Below are 13,418 nucleotides of genomic sequence, written 5' to 3'. Positions count from 1 at the left end.
ATTCCAATTTAAGCACTTGCCTATGGATGCGCGTAGACAGAATGTTTTACAGAAATAGATCGTTAAATACATCAAATTTGTATGGCAAGAATATGCGTGGTGATCACTGATATTTTCATTGTCGTGCAAGCCGTTGGTTGAACTTACCCAAGTTCATGAAATTTTAATGAAATTATAACCCACATGCATGTGTAAGTATGTTTCCAATCTTGGACACCATCACTTTATTATTCTGTCTCATAACATGACTGGATTTGTGACAAAGGTGACTGTCTAAAAGTTTGGAAAGAACTTGAAAACAATGTTTTTGTTACATGACCACTAACAAGGGATTTTTGCACTGTTGTAGAATGTACTTCTTTTTCCCTTCTGGATCGATATTTTTCGTTCAGTTTAATGGTTAGCAATTGACTATGCACACCTGTGACAAGTTTAACTTTTGCGTTAATTTGGACTTGCTCAGTCTATCAGTCGACTACTAAGAAGTCTGTACGAATCCCATTCCACGTATAACGAGCGACTTGGAAGTCACAAGGTTTCAAATCGGAATTGGAATTATCTGTGTAAAGTTCTTGTTCCCATTTTCTCAAGAATCTCTTGAGCCCTACTTCACATTCATGTTCAAGTCGAACCTCTGGAGGAGGAATAAATTTGGAGGTAATATTGGTTTTGCATTAGTTGGGTCGTTGGTAGAAGAATCTTAACTTTTTTAGTTGATGGATTTTTATTGAGTCGCACACTTTTCTCAACTGACGCCATGCAATTCCAGGGATACACTAATGGAATTGACGAAATAAGTACGTACATATACATATACAAAATGTAATAATGTTCCTGTAGGCTGTGTGCATGTTTATGTGCGAAGGTAATATAAACCAGAGTTTATGAAACGATGGTCACAAAAGAAAACGACTTGCAAACTGGGTTATGGGAGATTATATTGGAGACTTAGAGGTTAGCACAACGATGGAATATAGATATTGGACCCTATAGATTGAAGTAGTCATTTGTCGTGGCAAAGGCATAAATCGAAGTTTTATGGAAACACGTAACACTTTATTAGAGCAAGCAATACAATAAAAATTTTAGGATGGCGAGGAAAAGTATTTTGGCCACGCGTGTTGTGCCGCCTCGTGTTAATTGAAGAATTTAACACTTAAAACTAAAGTACTGCTAGGATTAATTAATAAAAGAAAAATTGGAACAATCTCCATTTGTATAAGTTGATTGTGAAATCTGAAAATAAGGCAAAGTGTGAGAGTCAAAGTTAGAGAAAAGAATGACAAATAATTCTCGCTAAACGAACGGATGGCTGTCAGATCGAGGCACGCAGAACAGAGTTTATATAAAACTTTCACTTTTTCTTTCCATGTCAGGAGTCAGAACTCCTGGCATGCAGCAAGGATGGCATGCTAACTGAAAGCTGGTGGGGAAAGAGCAGTAAAGGAGGAAACCAAGGAGCCACACCTTACTATTGACACGAGCTCGTTGCACGTTCGTTCTCTCCCAAGTTATTTTTGCACATTTCCTCTCATAGAATAATATTATGTCAAATCCTATCCTTGCAGGTCCTACACTGCAAATTATTGAACTGACAGCATGGTCTTCCGATTCATCAAATCAATTATGCACCTGGTGTGCAGCAGATAACTACATACGGAATACTCTCCTGGCCAATGCACAAAACTTAACAATTACTCATACAGAATTGGAAATCATTTGATTGACATCAGCCAAAATAATATGATATTATGTGAATTGATCGCTTAGTACCAAAATTTCAGCGTAATTATGAAGGCAGAGATCGAGATCGTACTACGGACGAAATGGGAAGCATACATACCTTATCTGGTTAGTGGGGTCGCCCTACATTCACTGAATTACAGATATTACATACATAATTCCGAATTTTAACTTTTGTTAAGCATTTCAAACAGCTCAGTACGACGTACATAGATTCGAACCGATTAACCGATCTTGCCCATGAAATGCATAAGTAAAAACACATAAGTAAAAACCTAGGTTTGATACGCATTTTAAGACGAAATTAGTCAAAATCATCCAAATATTTTGCCGGCAAGTAATAATCTAAATTGTAACCGTTGCACAATCGCGAATGTATTTATTTATTAGAAATAAGAAGCCTCATAAATCAGAGTTCAAAGATCCAGTTCTTGAATAATTGAGCCAATATTAATTTATCGTTCAAATTAAACTAATTGATAGATCGGTGATCACATACAGTCGGGCATGAATTTGAGGTTTCCAAGAAAGGACGTTTCTCATAGTTTAAGTTTTATATAAAAATATGCTAACCAAAATGTTATATAGAACTTGATGCCAAACTTGCGCACTATTCAATTTTCCAGAGACCGTTTATCCATTATAGTGACGGGGACTCTGATGTAATAAATACCACTTTTACGTCTTCGCATCGTGCATCAATCATCCACTGACCCTTTCTCAGCATTTCGCCCTCGCAGAGATAAATGAGGTTCTTCCTTCCTCTAAAGCAAAGTTACATGATGTTCGTCACATCGCATAAAAGAATTTCATGTGGTGCATACAAAAGTGATGCTGGAGCTCGCAAACACTCGTTTGAAAAATCTATGCCAAACCGTATAAGCTCTGAGACCAGTCACGATAGCATATCTGCACGCTGAACCTCCTTTCTCTAATAATAACGTTCGTCCTGCTTATGGCTCAGTTTAGTGATCGCTCGTCTCCGTCACTTTTTGATATAGATATATTTTGATACATATATTTGAACGCGAAGGAAAGTGCATGTTGAAAAGAATGAATAGTGAAAGCAAAATTTAGCCCATGAGCGACCAACCTACACATACATTCAAAATTGACGAGTGGGTTCTTGTAGCAAAGTTTTTCACATATACATTCTACATTTGACATAAGTATGTGGAGAATTGAATTAAGTTTCCACAAGCAAAAAACTTTCTTTACACATCAATGTTGAAAATCACTTTACGCCATGAACTTTTCCCCATCACTGTTATGAAATACTTTGTCCTACCACGAATCGTGTGGTTTTTTATATTACATGTGTCTTAATTCTAGGCGCGCAATATTTAATGCGGACCATATTTTTCAAGAATCCTCGTATATTTATTATAAAGGTTTGTGAACGGTCAATGCATAAAAGAACAACTGCTGGATGACAATAATACAGACCATAATACATATTTATACATCAATACATCATATGTAAATCATTGAGATCTGCATAAACTATAAAATAAACCCTAGAAAATATTGCTCGGAAAGTGTGAACACAAGAATAATAAAATACTGTGGGTATGATATTGTCGTCGACTTCACCTAAGAAAAATGTTCGTAAAAAGCAGTATTCCAAAGTCCACTACAAATGCTATTTGTAGAAATACTAATGACTAGCTACATTTGTGTCTATATGTATAATACGTATGTAATACGCATTTTCTGAAATGTGACTTCCTTCTGCCGTGAAAGTGAAAGCACTTCAACTTGCAAATAACTAAATATGATTTTGCCGTGAATTGTATTGGGTGACTAACCCACCCTTGTATGTATATACACATTTTATCTATCAATATAACCAACAAGTCCTTTTCTTATCCATTCAAGGAGGCAGTTTTATCACCGATGTCATCGTAAGTAATGATGCGTCCAACAGGAGAGAAGAAATTTTGAGTTAAATTTCGCACAGAGCTTGCAACTGATTTGATGCTTCATTGACCCCTCTTTGACACATAAAATATCTCATTTACTTGACACCACCGTTTTCAACTATCCTCATTCAACGTATTCACACATTTCGTCAAACTCGGCTCACTTTTTCCCTTCACCAAACATTACGTTGTGGAGATGAGGGCACAAAACTACGAAACCAATGATTCATGGTTGCACCCAGACTGCGAAATAAGGTCCAATAAATCCTTTCTTTCCAGCACAGTAAAATATTTCCACCAAAATAGTTGAAAGTTGATGCTACAGGACCACTCGACTCACTGCAACATTCGCATTCACCACCCATCTTGATAGCATTGCGGATAAGGCTTACAACAGGAAACCATCCAGCAGCACAGGATAACACGAGCTACATATTTCTTGAATGCCTAGCTGCCACCTCAACTTTACTACTACTACTACATACGTACGTCTTACTACTACTACTACGGCTCTTGTGCTGGTGGTTGTTCATGGACTAGTCGGTATACATACGCAGAGAGGAAATCCAATACCAGACTCTCGCCGCTTTCACCAGAATCCAGGCCGTCTTAACTTAACGTCTCCTACTATCAGGGAATTTAGATCCATTTGAAGATGTTTGATCTCTGTTAGGTGCTTTTCATCTACCAGTGTTCCAGCTGCTTCTATTTCTTCAATTTACTCTGGGCGCTGTCATTTCTTGCTTTCCTGACACTCGGAGAGCATGAAATTTTCGCGACTTCCAATAAACTGCTCTCTCCGCCTTCCTCTCTATATTAGGCCTTGAATAACAGTTCTCTCTACACCCGAGGCAGGCAGAACAACATAAATGGCATCTTGAGGACCAGGAAGCACGAAAAGGCTCAGCAGAATGGAACCAATAAAAACGATGCTAAATTATCTAAACGCCGTGTAATGCATAGCAGTGACATGACATTTGATATTAAGTAGGATCAAGTTTCATGCTCACTGTTGGCCAAATACATATGATAGAAAATCCCCATGAACGTACAATGTGTTCGAGACTTTTAGTGGCTTTTTGTAAACCATTTTTTCTCAACCAAAACATGTCACAAAGGACTCTAAACTGTACAAGTTCCTCAATCAATTGTATTGTGTGAAAATGCTGTTCAAGTTATGAACGAGTGGATGCATGTAGGTGAAGCACTCCTGAGAATTCTACACAAACAGAATCGTTCCAGTGACAAAAAATATGCAAGGTTATACTTCAAACGAGGCAGGAGCGTAAAGTACTTACAAAAGAGGAAAGCACTGTTCAAACCAGCACACACACATTAATTTTGTTCAAAACCAAAGGAAAACAAGCTGACCTACTGCACATTACCCGCCCGTGTACATCATTTCTTCAAGGATTCCTCAACCACTACTCTAAGCACTATCGATCCGATTCTATTTGCACAATGAGAACCCAGGAGGAGCAAAATTATGACGGAAAACATATAAACTCCAGCTTATGTGGAAAGCTTTTGTTTCTCTGCTCCCATAAATATTATAGATTAGACGATCATTGTGCAAATATGTCTGTTTAGTACCTGATGCATAAAGTTTTATTGCACGGCATAAATTGGAGTTTATGGCCACTGCTCATGATACAAAAAACCATTGTAGTTCTCGACATCGTCTAACTGACGAGTAAAGGGGATAAATGTGTGACACTGTCAAAGCCACTTTTTTCATTGTTTCCCAATGTACTCAGAAGTATGCCCATCGTTCTAATTTTCTAAACACCTACTTCATATTTGCACATGTTATTTCTCGTGTTAACTTGTGCATGTCGTATTAATATTTAATATTATACATTGTATCAACAACTTTGCAATGTTGACATAAATACCAAAGTGGTCGGAAACCAAGACAGAGGAACAGTGAGTGATACGAGAAGACCGAAAATGTTATGGTGCATTATGATAATAGTTTGAAAGAACAGAGATTGATTTTGCGAACGATATGCCTCTTTACCTTCTAGAAGGTTTAACATTACTTTACTTCAAAGTGACAATTCAGTTTTGCAAAGAATTTTGAAAATTCGAAACATTTGTGTTAGAATAAACTGACCACGCAACCTATTTATGAAGTACAGACTGTACAAGACTGAATTGTCACTAAATGGATAAAGGTTGATAAAAATTGGCAATTAAAAGAGTAGGACACTCACGTTTTATGGGGATTCGACCAACTTCCGCAGAGATTACAAATGCGTCACACAATCACAAAATAAATTTGAACTTTATTCGTGAACTTATTTCAATATGATTTCCTTTGGAGGACAGAATTAATTCAATTCTAAACTTTCTCGTCTCTATTATCTCTCATGTCAATTTCCTAAGTTTCACTACCTTCCAGAAGAGGAAGGAGAATAATACTCAATCTACTTTGCCCAACTACTCGGCCAAAATTTTGCAAGGCTTACTCCGCAACCAACGTCTCAAATTCTTTGTCAAACTGAGTCCTTCCTTCCGACTGAGTCCTTTCTACAAAACTTTGACAGACCAATTATTTTATTCGTGGAGCAGTGACTGATATCTTCGAACCACTGGAAATGATTTGCATAAGTAATAAATAGTAACTGACACTAATTGTTTGATCACGGTGATGGATATGATATTAATCATTGAGAAATTGGTATTAAATAAGTTGTAAATTGTTATAGTGCATCATTTTTTGTCCGCTTATTTCAGTGCATCAAATTTTGACTCAATGTTCTTGACACAATCTTTCACTTGTGTTGGAGTCTTGCAATCATTTATAGATTGCATATGTAATTAGACGAGTATCACTCTGAACCTTCAATATACTGATTGTTGAGCCATTACTATTTTAGACCCTAATTCATGAATGATTAGGAAAAATATGGAAAAAAAGTTATTTCTGAAATACTTAGATAGATATGTAATGCTTTATGCACAAGTTAAAAAAGGTTGATATTTTATTGTCACAAGATAAATTCACTATCTACCAACAGTTGCACATTAAAGTCAGTCTACACCGATGTAAACCAGATGTATGCAGGAGCGAAACCACTTTATGAAGCTAAGTTTAGTCCTCATTGTTTCGGGTGAAACGCAAATACTTTCCCATTATTGTCGAGGAAAGTTGTCAGCACTAATTCAGTTTTATGGATGTAGGTATAGCTCAATTGTCAAGATTAGTTTAAAGTGTTGGGAAAAAAGTGTATCTGGAATTGTCACGTTAAATCCAACTCGTTGGCACAAGCAGCTGCCCACCCAATACTCAAAAAAGCATTGTTGTACGCATTGGAGAAAGTTTGTAAGTCAACGAGTCCAAATCCCCCTTAGATACGGTCGACTAAGTAAGTAGAATTTGTATATAGTTGAGCTTTCTCTTCTTCTTCCCCCGTCATCTCACTTGTCATGGATGTTTTCGCGAAGAGGATTTCGCCGCAGAGAAGAGAATCACAATTGTGGAGCTCGGGTAAAAAATCCGGATTTCGAATGTAGAGATCTCTTTGCAGAAAAGATGAACTTGTTACCGTATGAATTTAAAGATGAAATTTTTCATTCCTCAGATAATGCGACTTTTACATTGTGTGTGTGGTTATTTAGAGACCATGAAGTTATCCAGTGAGTGGCGAGACCTGCACTGATTTACACCTGAGTGATACACACAACGTTGGCTGCAGTCCTCACATAACATTTTTCCTCCACTTGAACTCCAATATATATTTTATTTTCCTTTCGGTTGATACAAAACTGCCAAGTATCATTAAACAAAGGGCACACATGTCCATGACAAGTCATGTCTCATAAATTTTTGCCGTATATGCACACATATATGTTCGATATATGTGATATCTGTGGCTGGTGAGACTATCCAGTACCAGCAGCAGAATCCAATATTACTTCTCATGCATTACACACGACTTTCTCCTCCTGGCTTCCTAGTCAACATATTTATTTATACGGAGTGGACACACGGGAACACGAGAGATTTCCTCGACTCACTCGCACACATACACCGACAGCGTCACAACCAGGCGACACACAAATAAATAAATAAATATATATCTTATTTTTACAGCTTATTTATTGTAGATGATGAGTTATCCAGCAATTGTACAAGGTGTCCATAAATGCAGGAAACAATGCCAGCCAAGCTAGCCAGCACCAATCAATTCCTTTGGATATGTGTACCGTGGTGGTGTTTACTCACTCTTGCTCCAATGTATATAACCAATTTAAGTAGGTGCTTATTTCTCTGCTCCGTGCTTATTTCGCACGGCCGAGGGAGAGCAGGAGAAAGCGAGAGGTAGGTTCGGCGGGGTGCTGGTGAGAGAAACAACTGCGAGCCCAGTGGCTGGGAAAACTGGTGGAATAACTTATGCAAGGAAAGTAGTGTAGTCGGGATGGCTGGGAGGTTGCTTGGTTGGGAGAAAGAGCGAGATGAAAGTACAGGGCCGACCTGCAGTGCGCAGTTCTGCACAGCGCAACCAACACAAACTAGTATTGATTCACGTTTACAAGAGGAGTCTGGCTGGCTGCTGAAACTTCATTGCACAGTTTGAACTCGACCAACTGCTCTTCCAATCCCACAACCAGACCTGACTCCTGCCTGCGAAGTCTCCTCAACCAAGTTGAGATTATTAGAAATTTCTCCCGTCTTACCCCCAAGCACGCCGTGTGTGCTAAACTCCTGGTTGAGAGCCTTACACTCCAAGAAGAGCCAAAGGACTTTCACCTTCTAACTCTAACCTACATCAGGTTCCACACAATGGAGGAAATGCATTCACAGAAACAGGTCATAGTCAGGGAGGAGGCGAAGGAGGAGGAGGACGCTCAAAATGTAAACAATATCTACTCAAGTATTACCCAGTTGTCAAACATGTTTTATGGGCTATGAATTTTCAGGAGCTATTGTCGGGATGAATTATTGTGTAGCAGTAAATTTCATTTTTTGTAGCTGGATTGAATATTATTACATGATTAAGACTTGAAAGAATACATTTTTCGCATTTCTTATTTGGCATATATGACATAAATATGTGGATATATGTACGTAGGACACACAGCAATACAGGGTACCCTTTGTTTTCTAGCATTAGGAATATTTTGTGGAACCATGCAAATAAAAATTTCACAGTCATTATCATTCAAGTTTATTTCGCAGTAATTAACTCAGGATTGCATAAGGAGGAATAGAAGCCCAACGACTACGAGTGCATGAACTATGAAATGGAATTACGACGATTTTCAGCAGCTTGGAACATGCTAAGGTAATATAACGGGTATTTTCCGCCAGTCTACTGCTCGCTCTATGTGAATCACCCATTGTGCACTTTCACCCAAACTTGCTTGTTACATTCACATCCCAACCACCACACCATCAGATGAATATTCGCTAGTTCTTTGTTCTCAGGTGGAGCACACCACCGACCGTGGGACAAAAGAATACAACATACCGACTGCACGACTACTTGTGTCAGAAGCTCAAACGCTAACGGTTTTTTTCTCACGTATTCATTCCCTTGCCACAATGAGAAGTTATGCCCGTCCATTCCTCGGCTGAGACGACGTGAGAGTATGGGCTGCCTCCCATACCAACCACTTGCAGAAAATATACTACCATTTTACTATTTTATGACGATGAGGGAGCAGGTGTTGATACACATAAGAGAATGAATGCCAATGAATAATACGACCAACCCACTCACAACTTTATCCTATATATATTTTTTAAGAAACAAAACGTGGATATTCAAGCCGAGATTCTTTCCCCACGACCGTCAGTGTAATATTTAGACGAATATTGTGGCTCCTATATGTCTGTACGACCAAGAGGTAAAACAGTTTAGTTGGTAAAGCAGTAGAATAAATTCAAACTACTGCTACTGCACGGAGCCTTATTCCGTCACACACGTGCATAGCATTGTGCTCGGCCAGAGAAAGTGGAGTGTTCGCTTTTGACGTCAGCTTTGCTTTGCAAACTCCACTTTAAAAGTTCAACTCGGAGCCAGAGCAGTCTGCATTCGAGGTTCTTGTGTTCTCGTTCTTCTTGTGCTATGTATGCTCTCTGCTCACATTTTGTTAGACGATTCTCTCTCTCTTTCGCCAACGGCACATTTATATCGAATATAACATGCACCAGTGTTGTCAAAAGAGCTCACACCCACAGGATGGCACTTTTGGTCAGTCCTTCTGTCTTGCATTGGGAGGACCAGTCATGTGAATACGTTAAGTTACGCCAAAACGAGGTATGTAGTATGTAGGCTACCTTCTCGTCTCTCTCATCCTCAGTGATGCAGACTCGAACGAATGTTGCTTCGCACCAAGAAAACACGGAGCAGGAGAACTGGGTTGGGAGAAATCTTTGCAAAATCGACCAGGCTCTTCTTCCTTCACTATCCAAGTACTTACTACCACTTTACCACGCCGTATGAACAAACTTATTCCGATTTTCTCATTATTTTCTTCTTTACTTTTGTACTTTGAGAGTTTGGCTTTGTGCGTTTGATCTACACTTTGTTCATTCTTCACAAGCATTTTTGACGGTTGTAAATTAAAACTTGGACTTGTTTACTATGTCATGCAAAGTCCCGTGCTTGCTTCCCTGCTTTGAAATTGAAAATTATTCTACCAAATTATTCTATGAATTTTTTGAATGTGTACAGAGTACAAAGTTGAAATTTGCGGCGGAGTACAATCCCTTTGTATTATGCACTAAATTTGATTCATTAAAATTGGCCTTTCAAACGTCACAACAACACATTGAATTCCGCAGTGGGGCGTGGTGCATGGTTACATACTTTCACTTTGTGCTCCAGTTAGTCACCTACATTATCCCACACGGACTTAACCGAGGATTGGGTTTTTATACGCTTCCAACAACAACGACAACAACAAGACTGATGAGTAAGTGGCAAATAACTTATTATGCATATATCTAGGCTCTGGAGTAATATATGTATCAGGATGTACACATGTGCTGTGGCACGTCATTCTATTAATTGTTCGTCGCTCCAAAGGATGCCAAACACAGTCTAAAGCAGCTTTGGGACAGCCAATGTTGCTTGGAGAGAAAGTTAGCCGTGGAATAATCAATAACCCTTCAACAAGAGCGAAAACTCGTTCCGAATAATTTAGTAGTTTGACCCAACCCCGTCTTTCGAAATTTAATTCAATTAGCATTAGTTGATAAGCACGATGCTCTTGACTAAACCAGTTTCTACTTAACTCCCAACTACAATGCATAATTTACGAAAATAAGAAATACGTTTCACCAACGATGATCGTTAGTTAATTCGCCTCGGAGATATTTCATTATGTTTTATCACGATGTCTACATAAATAGATGTATACATGTTATTTTATGAGCAATCCCTGAGGTCATACATTTAAACTGACGTTTCTGCATACATACTTCTTTTTTGATATGAATAATTTTCATAAAGTGTAAGTACATAGAATAAATATCCAACTTAATAATAAATCAGCAGAATAGGCACAATTTCTAAAATTCTCAAAAATATAAAACTTTACATCTTCGCGAAAACTTTTACCAGTAAAAATAAATTCGGTCACCCAGCTCAACAAGTCTCACTAACGCTTTGAAAGCATTATATGCATTAATCTACCATTTCTTTCACTTATACGCCTACCTATTCGTATAATGCCCCAAAAACAAAAGTTTTACATTTTTCGCACATAAAAGAAAGTCTTCACAATGAATGAATCGGCTCTAAAATTCAGAGATAATGAAAGATTTTTTGTTCGCAGGAACAGTTGGCAGGCTCAGTAAATACTTGTTAATTTGTGGAATAAAATAACCTGTATAAAAAAGTAGGATAAAAAACTGATCTCGGCGTTGGTGCTGCAATCTATGTATACATGTAGTTCCGTATGCTATCATTACCTCGTCAAAGTTTTGAAGACTTTCTCCACAGAGGGGAAGTAACATTAGTCAACGATTCTAAAGCTGAAAATATATGTATAAGCTATATGCTTCGACACGCTTGAATAGATGCCAAATGACTTTTTTTCTTCTTTTCGCAGTGCTTTCCGAGTAGAATGTGTCTCTCAAGTCGACATAATAGAAATTGCACTCTACAACCGATTCTCCCTTTAATCCCACGCCATACGTAAAGTGAAAGGGAACATGAGCAACAAGAGTGAAAGGACAAAACGGAGCCTTTTTTTCCTGACGTTTCCCTGCACGATACGAGTCGACCCAAAGCCAATTCTTATTTCATTGAAAAGTAAGTATAACGCTGATTGCGCTCCAGCACTCGAAAAAAATACACGAGTTACTCCAGATAACTTTTTTTGTCCTAAAGACCTTTGTTTGCTTCAGTCTTTGTGTCCCAACTGTTGTAAGATTGACTGTGGTGATATGAGCAATAATGAGCATATTGGTTGGACCCCAGGACCACAATGGTCATTCATTTCACTTTATTTTCTTTTTTTGCTTCACCAGCAACAAAGGGAAAGCAAACCTGGATGGAGTCATGTCATTCCTTCTTTCACTGATATAAATAAGTACGAACTCGCTTTTCTTTCCAAAAATAAGAAAGAGTAAAAATGTACATATCCAAATTAACACCAAAAGTTTCAGTAAACCAAAACTCTTAAGTTGTCTCAACTTTTGTAGTAAATCAATTATGATTTAATCAATTCTAAGTAGAACATCGCAAAAAGTAAAAATAAGCCAACACGAGACTAGGTTGGAAATATTGTATTTCCAACCTATTGAAACGTTTCGCTTTGGGCTTTCCCATGCGACACATAGGAAGAATATTTAGAATATTTCTTAATAATTGTAAAAGAGTTCTCATATTTGCAATAGAGAAACTAACCCTCGCGATAGGAGATTAATTGCTTGATACGCACGAGTTGGTAATTTATAGAATATTCGCAGCGCAAGTCTAGCTCTGCCATTCCAGAAAAGCATTAATACTGCTTCAGTGGATACCCTTTCTACCAGTCATTTAATTTTTTTAACAGATGCTTGCCGAAATATTTTTGACTTAATGAGTATCATCCAAGCAAGGCAAGTTTTGGCTTGAAAACGTGCGTAGTGTTACAATCACAGGGAGGAAATGAACCTAAAAATATGGTCTGGCACATGTGTACGTATGTACAACTTGAACAGCATATGAATAGGAGGATGACAATTTATCGTAGGCCGCCATCTTCTTTAGAAACGTAATTCTGTTTATTTGTGCACTATAGAATCTTTTCTTTTGGAAAGTAAACTTGGTCCTTACCTTGAATCGGCGATCTACGTATTTACACAAGATTTTGAAGAACGTTGAAGGACTCCGGTAATCAGATTGTGTAGTCATTGATAGACATGTTCATTACATATTTGTGTGGAAACTGCGCAACGGTTTATGCAAAGTTTGACATATTGCTGAAGCAGATATGTATGTAGGTATTGATTAATTGAAAAAGCGAAAGCACCAGTGGTGGCAAATTTTAATGGGAAGCAAATCGAAATGCAAATGCGTTGTCCGTAAGAATGACGTAGACAAGAGAAGTGAAGAGTTCCAACTTACCTATAAAAATAGAACATTAATATTAGTTAGTGACTCGATTTCTAGTTGTAAAATTAGTATTGTTGTATATTCAACAATGCCAGCAAATTTAGCCAAGCAATCTATTTTCTCCATCCCTACAAGCCAACTACAAACCAACGTAGAATTAAAATAAACTCTCTTGCATGTTGGAAGATGTCATGGC

The 13,418-nt window shown here is 37.9% G+C and overlaps 1 protein-coding gene across 16 annotated transcripts in view; it reads right to left on the bottom strand.

Annotated features, from left to right (window-relative positions):
- Nucleotides 1-8,058, bottom strand: part of LOC110862265 — a 52,733-nt gene extending 44,675 nt beyond the window's left edge. For 11 of the 16 annotated variants that reach the window (XM_035857630.1, XM_035857626.1, XM_035857637.1 and 8 more), the window contains exon 1: nt 5,882-8,056. The gene's annotated coding sequence lies outside the window, so the exon portion shown is untranslated. Of the gene's footprint in view, nt 1-5,881 lie in introns of all 16 variants that reach the window. The other 5 variants (XM_035857678.1, XM_035857684.1, XM_035857692.1 and 2 more) reach the window with 2 other exon arrangements.
- Nucleotides 8,059-13,418: the final 5,360 nt, after the last annotated feature.

This window comes from Folsomia candida, unplaced genomic scaffold (genome assembly GCF_002217175.1).
Source record: "Folsomia candida strain VU population unplaced genomic scaffold, ASM221717v1 Fcan01_Sc001, whole genome shotgun sequence".
Classification (NCBI taxonomy): Eukaryota; Metazoa; Arthropoda; class Collembola; order Entomobryomorpha; family Isotomidae; genus Folsomia; species Folsomia candida.
Note: the sequence above shows the minus strand (reverse complement) of the source record. Positions and strands in the feature narration are given on the sequence as shown.